Raw genomic sequence first — 9226 nt, forward strand, 5'->3', positions numbered from 1 at the left:
GTGTTTGAAATTATTACCATATTGGTGCTTCCTTTTCCCAGGAAATAACATGTCAGCATTGTGTATTGTTTTTTTTTTCAATGCTTTTAGCTTATGAATTCTCTTACACATTCTGCATACATGCAAGCATGAACTCAGTATACTTCACAAACTCTCATTTTGGCTAATTTAAAAATGCAGAAAATTATATTTTGGGTATATAAGGATAGTTTTTTAAATGCTAGTGAAAAACTGCAAATTGACTAGTCAATTATTGTATGGTGGGCAGCCTTTTGGAGATCAAATTGTTTAGCTAGTTCAGTATCATAGATCACAAACCAGTGCCAGCTGTATGATAGCTCTAAATGATGTACATTTGAATATCTCAGGAGAAACATATGAGTTCAGTTTCAAAGGAATATTGAATAGGTGTCCATTACTTTTCCTGGAGACTTTGGAAACTGTGTCCTCTAAATATTTTCATATCATTATGATAATATATTGTATTTTATTTATAAAAATGTCACCCCCTCCACCCAGAGGTACCAGAATATTGTAAAATGGTTAAAATACAATACACTTAAAACAGAATGGCCTTAGAATGAACATTTTGTGGCCAGCTCTGATCCATCACCTGTAGATAATTAGGTCCAACTGATTTATAAGAGTACAGAAACAAGAGAGTTTGAGTGTGGGAATGGTTCCTAAATCACATTAATGTGGTGCGGTTTCCTTTTTGGAGACAGGAATGGATGCTAGGAGTCAATTTAAAAATTCATTCTCATTCATCGGGGCGGGGCAATGGAGTTTGGGGTTTTTCACCAGGGAAGGTGGTATGCTCAGAAATATCCTGTGGACTGGAGACAGTAAAGTAGAATTCTTTCCCATCTTGGTGGCAGTGTTTTTTTGGGGATAGATTAAGGGTTAGAGGCACATAGGTAATAAGGTGTTGACATCTAAATGCATATAGGGCATATATGAGGCCTCCAGTTTGCAATCAGTCCAATGGTGTGAACAGCTAATTTTACAATTTGTCAGATATTTAGGAACAAACCAGGTGAGCTAGTGTGTGGACCTGCAGACACAATGGGTATGTGTTCACTGCATTTGAAAACCTGGAGCTGGCCTGTGCCAGCCAACTTGGGCTTGGGTTAAGGGGCTCTTTAATTGAGGGTTAGACATTTAGGCTTGGGCTGAAACCTTCTGGAACCTCACAGACCCCTAGAGACCCATGCTCCAACCTGAGCCCAAACATCTACACTGCAATTAAACTGCCTCTTAACCCAAGCCATCTCAAGCCTGAGTCAGCTGGCAGGGACAAGCTGCTGGTGTCTAATTGCAGAGTAGACATATCCAGCTAATATGGGGGGAGGGATAGCTCAGTGGTTTGAGCATTGGCTTGCTAAACTCAGGCCAATGGGTTCAGTCCTTGAGGGGGCCAATTAAGGATCTGGGGCAAAATCAGTACTTGGTCCTGCTAGTGAAGGCAGGGGGCTGGACTCAATGACCATTCAAGGTTCCTTCCAGCTCAGAGATAGCTATGCCTATTGGGAAAACATTTGGGCAGAGAGTTCACCTAGAGGTTTGAAGCTGGACCAAAATAGTAAGTTGATCTTAAGTTGGCTTGGGACCAGCTGATGCCCCACTGACACACTTTGGTAGCCGCTGGAAATGATAGTTTTTACCCAGGTGAACAATTTGGGATTCTGTAAAAGGGCTAACTTAGTCATCGGAGCACAGAGATTTTGGACAGATCCAGGACCTTTCCGTTGGGTGACTGTGTGAACTAGTCTGGAATGCTCCAGCAGATGGCATGGCAGGGAGCCACCAGGCTTCCAGAAGTTGAAAAGTCCTGAAGATATGTGAATCAGAAGGTGGCAAAATTTATATGAGAATGAGGAGGACTGGTAGTTATCCATCAAAAATATCATTTGGATGTCCGAGTTATTTAAGGATGAGGAGGTGCATCTTTCCAACTGTGGAGTGGATATGTTTTTGGCTGATGTTAGTTATCAGTTCCCTCCTCATCTGGAAATCTGATTAGGAGTGTAGAGAGGCAGCCTAGCTCATTGCTGGTGCTTCCTGGTGTCTGGTGTCCTGTGTAGTACTTGTACTATAAGGAGTCTGGTTCCCTGAAAAACTGTAATTTGGGAAAACATCCCTTAAAGAAACTGGGGAATGCACTGGGGCACCTAAGAACTGGTACAGCAAGGACACAACCCCCATTCTCTAGCCCCTTTCCCTTCATATGGGGGCAATGGGCTGAGACCAGGGTGAGAGTGGGGGAGGGCTGTTGGTAGCCCTCCCAAATAGGTGGAAATAATGAAGGAAGGAAGGAATGATGACCTGCAATGTACAAGTTATTACTGGGTATTCTCAAATGAGCTAAGTGAATAAAGTTGTGGCCTATTTAAATCACTCCCCTCAAATCTTGTCATTCCTCCTGCATGTCTGGGACAATGGAATTGGACTGGCTTACAGCAGGTATAAACATGACCCAGAATCTTTTCATTGAGGAGAGAGGGATATTTTAAACAAGCAGTGGTTCTTTCTAAATGCAGTTTGCAACAATTGATAGAAGTTTCATATAAACTGTCAAATTGAAACAAGGTTTAAAGAAACATTTTCTCAGCACTTTAAACAACTGCAGGGATGTGATTCTAGAGCACATAAAAAGAAGTTGCTTTCAGTTGAGTCCTAAGATGTCTGCTTGGAAGCTCTCTGAGAAAAGTCTTTTTGTTGAAAACGGAAGACACAAAGTCTGCATAGTATCAACTCAAAGGCAAGACTTGAGGTCAAGAAAGAGCAAGAGGAAAAACTACACTGGTATTTATTTCTGTCCAATTTTATATAAATATTCAATATAAACCAAGAACAGACAATAACCCAGCTATTTCCTTTTGTTGAATCAGCATAGGAAAAATACAAAGACAGAGTATGTCTGCTTGTGAGCCAATATTACATATTCCCAGGATGTAATGTTTTTATTACTTTAATATTCTTATATGTTAAAAAATTTCCACTGCTCAAATATTTTGGCATTTTTCCCTCCTGGTTTAAATCAACAGGGTTCAATCTGAGATGAATTTGATGGATGAACTTTTGCATTTCTACAGATGTCATGCTTTTTGTTAGTTTCTTTTCTCATATATGAGATGTATTTTGTTTTCTAGTAGTCATTTTAAACATATAATTCTCCTTGTTTGCTTTCAGGCTATCTAGGTATTTTCTGTTAGCTAGCCTGTATTTTTTTCACTGAAGTGACAATACAAAATAATAGGTATTATGGGCTTTAATCTTAGGCAATTTATCCCTAGAGCTCTGAAAACTGTGGTTTCAGCTTGCAGTAGTTCATGTGAATGTTTTTGCATTTTGGGTTTTTCAGTTTCAACACTTCTTTCAACCTCCCATCACTCTGGTTTCATTTTGAGTTTTGGCTTCAAACAAACCCATCAATTTAAAAACATCAATTTTTGATCATTTTCAGGTTGAAACAATGTGAAAATAATTTTCTTGGATTTAAATGGAAACCCTTACTTTTGCCTAGATTCATCCAACATTCAGAATGAGTTCTCTTGAAGTTTGACTTTGATTCTCCAAAAACTTGCAAAGAAAAATAAAAATCACAAATCTGGCGAAACTTTTCCATCTCCTCTCTGTTTGAGCCAGATTTGAAATCTTTATCTCCATTGATGTTTTGCCATTGACTTCAATGGACATCGGATTGCACCCAGAATTTGCAAAATCAGAAATCCAGGCAAATTTCACCTGGTTGGAGGTTCTGCTGTAAAAGTTTCGTGTAACTTTGCTTCCTCTTCTCATACACAGCTCCCATACCGATATTGCTGAGTAGAAATTTTCCAGCAAAATAGATTTGTCAATGCTGGTTCATCAAACCTGTAATTTCTTGTAAAAATGAGTGGGATTAGACCAATTTTGCTGAATCGCAGGCCGGGTTCTGGTGGACTGCCCTGGGGAGTTCTATTTCAATATAATTGAAATGGGAGAGGATCAGAACATGACTGTCATTTAACTTATTCAAAGTAGGTATTCTCTCATAGCTGTCTTGCTCAGCCTTGGAATAGCTGTAGTAATTAGTAACAAAGAATAGTTTCTTGCTGATATCTATCATTCTATCCTCTGAATGTTTGGCATATTAAGCTATGTATATTTAATTGGGAATAAGTTGCCCGTGCGCCTTGTTAGTGTTGATGTGGAATGATTTTGAAATTATTAAATCCTTTTTATCTCAGAGGTGCTATGAAAACATTATGGTGATATATGAAAACAGTGTAAAGGTGCAGGGTATTGTTACTTTCAATAGTTTTGTGAGTGCCACTAGAGAACACTCAAATGACTTTGAGACACCATCCTATTCCTATAGACTCCAAGGAATAGACAATACCAATAATTCAGTCATGCAATGTTGCAATCATCAGGCCTTAAAATGTGAACACACGTTCATATTCTTTACTCGTTGTCCCTGTTGAAGGGTACTGGTTGGCCTTTTGTCTCCTCATATGACTAAATATATAAGAACAACGGAGTGGACAACATGTGATCTTCTGTTTCTCCTACCCTACAGATCTTGGTTTCTTTAGTTCTATGCTGCTAAAATGTAGCCTGTATTAGCTCTGGGGTATATTACGGCTTGATTATTTCTTTTGAACTCTTAACAGAGTCTTTGTACTTCTAAAATGCTGCCATATCTGCTAAGCTGCTGCCCCAATTTAAAATTAGACTGTTCTTTTGGACTTTTGATTAAATAATTGCTGCTAATCTTTTTCTAAAAAACATATCTATATATGAAAACACTAGCAACCTTTTTTTTGAATTACAAATAGCGATTTTGAGCAAACCAGTTTGTGGGTACAAACTATCTTCCAATGATTTATTGTATTTATCAAAACAAATCGTTTTGAATATCTGGACTGAATTGTTTTTCAGATTAATAAAATCCCTACACAATAATACTACATTAAGTTTAGACTTGTTACTCTTGAAGTGAAGCTTACTTTCAATATGGAAAAAGTAGAATGAAGCCTGTTCTGTAAAAACAAGAAAGAGGGAATTCAAAGTAAGTGATAGGGCAAGGTGAAACAGTGTGAAGAGACTGAGTTGGCAAGAGGAAAGTTTGAATGTGAATGGCTCAAGTTGCATACAAGTCATCAAAAATTTCATTTGAATACAACAGTGTTATTAAAGGTTTTATAAATACAAAAAGTTATGAAACAATGTGGTGATTACAAGCAATTTGTGAGAAGAGAAGAAAAAGGTAATTAACAGCAATTAGGAAAGGAGATTGCCCAGCTATACCAAAAGAAGGACAGGAGACACCTGATTGGATTTAATCACGCCCTAACTTTATTATTAGATGTCTATGACTACACAGCAGATAACAGTGTAGAGTGCAGGTAAACCTGTTTGTTTTGTAATTATCCAGGTGAGTGGCTTCCACTAATTCCTCCTCTTTTTCCATCCTGGTCCCTCTGGAAAATCCATTGCTGGGATCTTATCTACTCCCCTCTGTAGGAGGGGTAAGGTGGGCTATAAGAAAGGGGGGTTGGTTTGCTGCCATTCCAACCATAGGACCCCCAAACCCCACACCGTTCTATTTGTTTAACCAGTACCTCCTTTTTAAGCCCTTTACCAGGCCATTTATCTGGTCTCTGGATGCCTTCCCTGTGGAGTACTTGCACTGGACATCCGCCACAAAGAGGTGGCAGCAATTAACTCGGCTGCTTCCTCCCCCCCACTTAGTCAGGGTCCCAGACATCTTCCAGTGGCCTTTGGTATACAGGCCCAAAAACATGTTACCCCCCCAAGTTTGATCAGTGAACTCCCCTTCCCCCCGCCAATGAACTTGGTTGCCATTTGCACTACACAGGGATCATCAAGGACTCCGTAGCTGGATTGCCGATGTCACAAACTGCAACATCCTTCCCTTCCTGATGGGCTATATAGGTGACCAGCCTCCCAGATCCTCATATGCCATAGCTCCATAGCACCAGCAGCATCTATTTGAGTGATGCCATCTTCCAACAGCAGGCATGTGCTTGGAAGGAAAAGAGATGTTAAGGCTTACACGCTGTGACACAAATTCACTCACTAACTTCGTAACCCTGCGTGCAGTGGAAGTTTGGGCTGCCATGTTGTCATACCAGACAAACATACTTTTATTGGGAGGGAGCTGAAATATGCCAGCCTTTGAGTTCATTCGATACCCAGGTATGCTAATGTAGTGGAAGGGTCCTCTGTTCTGTCATCTGCATGGTGTACCCCAAAATGTTTTGCCAGGCCAGCTGGTTGATTGTAGTGTGAATGGAGCCACCTTGTGGGCATGAAAGGTGATGTATTACTCGATATTCCCTTGGAGTGCTGTTGGGAATTGAACCCTGGGGGGGGACCCGTAGGTTCCCTACAGGCAATTGATTATTTTTTTTTAACTTACATTGGTGCTATTCCTTGAAAAGGAGATCCAAAATCCCAAAGTTAACCCCCCACCAAATATGCCACATGTGCTTTATTAGGGTAATACCATAGGAAACTCTGAACACCTTAAACCTAATTGCCAATGGTGCCTATGCCCATTGGACTGCCCCCAGCTTCCCTCCCTACCCTGCCTGTGTCCTGCACCTTATGACCTGCTTCAGCTGAGCCAAACCTGTGGTTAGCACTCCACCCACCACCAATCCTGTTTTCTCCTTGCAATCGTCCCCTACCACTCTGGAAAGAGTGAGCCAAATGGGTCTCAAAGCATATCTCACACACATCCTTGAATCTGCCTTGCCTGCTGCATGGAAAAAGGGGTTTCCAGTGCCAAAGCTTGCACTTTTAAAGCCTTCCACCTTTACATTCCAAGGGTGTGAATCAGTGCTGCAAAGCTGACCAACACCACCTTTTTGCAGCAGTTTCTGACCTTGTTCTCCACAGTCCCTGCCATAAAGCACTAATGTCTTCCTCTGGCAAGCCTGGACAATGCCCTGCTTTCAGTGCAGGGCGATCACTATAAAGATGAGGTAAAAAGGGGAAATGTACAACTAGTTAATGATATAAGGGCATCTGATGAAAAATAACTCTTCCATTTAATCTAGAAGGATATCAGCAAATAATAAACCCATCTGCTGTAGAAGTCTCAAAATCCCTGCTGGAGGATACATTTATCTTAACTGTGGAAATAAATTCATTATTAATATAGCTTAAATAGGAAGCATCTGCTATGAAAAACCCCTGCATTTAACTACAGTCCTGAGATACGGGATATTTTCTTGGCTCTATTGTCTCTCTTCCCAATGAGTAGCTTCAAGTGTGAAGACTACCAGATGACACCTCTGTTTTCAGTATCATGAGTTCTCTAAAGTTTTTTATTTTATTTTAATCTTCCTATTTTATACAAAATATTGTTTGATGTAAGACTACAAAGAACTTTAAGAATGTGCTGAAAGGACAATTAAGCCCTCTTCCAAACCACAAAGCCATTTAGACAATAGCTGGGCTTGCCTTTGCTTTATAGGGATTGTTGTCCCTCTGGTTCTTAAGAACCACATGAGAATGGACAGAAAAGTGAACATTCCCTGAGACTGCACACTAAAGTGCTATGGTTAACAATAGTACAACTGCATGCGGAAATACGGATTCTGCCGAAGTATATTTAGCTGTACCTAAACACAAGAGTGTATGGAAAATGATGGCTATGCTCTCTAAAATGGGTTAAAGGCATGAGTGGTATTGGGTGATTTTGTAATAACGGACTTGAATGTCCAGCTGTGAAATAGAACAATTATATGATACGATTAGTTGAATAGGAATACACTAGTGTAAAAGGAGAGTGCTAATGCATTGTTTTCCTCATCATGAATTTTTTTTACTGTTAGCCTTGTCAGGGATTATGAAGGGGTGCAGTTGACATGATTAAATACTGTTTTATCCGCTATGCGCGTTGAAGGGAAAAGCCACCATTCACAAGGGAATTGTGCATGATATGGAAGGATGGATCAAAGTGGCTGTAGATTTTTTGCACTGTAAAGGCTAGAAAGATATACTGGTAATTTCTTTAGAGAAGAATAATTTATCTGGATTAGGCTTGGATAATGTCATGGGTTATAAGGTCTCTTCAAAAGATTTTTTTTTAAAAAAGTGACTTTGGAAAGAGAGCCAATTTTCAGTATGGCTTGTGCTCACAACCCTGCTATGTGGTGTGTGAGGTCTAAAATTTCCATAGATATTAAATTAAAAAGCTTGGTTCCTTCCACTCATGTTACCTTAGACATAGCTAACAAGTTCTGGTATGATTTATAGGCTGGATCAGGCTCATTGTCTCCAAGTTCTTGATGAGTCAAAGTTATAAACTGCTTCTGATAGTTATGAAATTCAGCTGTGCTGTGCTAGACAGTGTATGAATACCCTCAGATTAAAATCAGAATCAATATGTAATGTAATATTTATGTTGACAAGAGGAGATGTCCAAAAATGGTAGAGTTTTTTTTTTTTTTTTTTTGGTGTGATTATATTTTGAAAAGTGCCTGTGCACAAACTGTGTCCTCAGATGTGCTTAGTTTCACAAGTAACAAGGTGGGGATGGGGGAGAGTACTGAGGGTAGTAACAGCCAGCCTAGCCTGAAAATCATTCTGGCTTCTGCATTTTCACCAGTAATAAAAATTCTAGAATCAGAACTAGTTAGAAATTCTGCTGGGGGGGGGGGGGAGTCTTACTACCTTTCCCTTAGCTATGCTAGCTGTTCAGTAAAACGTAGTGAAAGCTAAACTAAGCAGGTGTGAGCCTGAATACACATAGGAAGCAGATCTGTTGAGTGACATTTTTACATTTTAGATAGTCTCAGCTCTACCTAAAGATGGGATATTGCAGATGACTTGAAAATCCTGACAGTTGATCAAACATGAGAACCACCAACAGGAAGAATGTGCCTCCTCTGAAGACACCAAACTAAAAGTCAGGGCTAATCTCCTTCCCCATTATCTTGTCCTAATAGTTAAAGTGACATCAGTGAAGTAATCCTTGTTATACCAGTGCAAGTGAATCTGTTTCAGCCTTGCTACACTTGCAAGTTGCAGCCTGGTGAGGGGTACAGCGCTGCAACTTACTCGTGTCCACACTTCAAAGCTCACCAAGCAACTCCCTGTCTGCAGCGCTGGCTGTACCACTGGTCTGCTACGGTGAGGTGCGGGAAATTCCCAGGCGGCTGATGCGGCCGCTCATATCAGGTGTGGACACCACCACGCTGAATCG

The sequence above is a fragment of the Chelonoidis abingdonii genome, chromosome 5 (genome assembly GCF_003597395.2).
Source record: "Chelonoidis abingdonii isolate Lonesome George chromosome 5, CheloAbing_2.0, whole genome shotgun sequence".
Classification (NCBI taxonomy): Eukaryota; Metazoa; Chordata; order Testudines; family Testudinidae; genus Chelonoidis; species Chelonoidis abingdonii.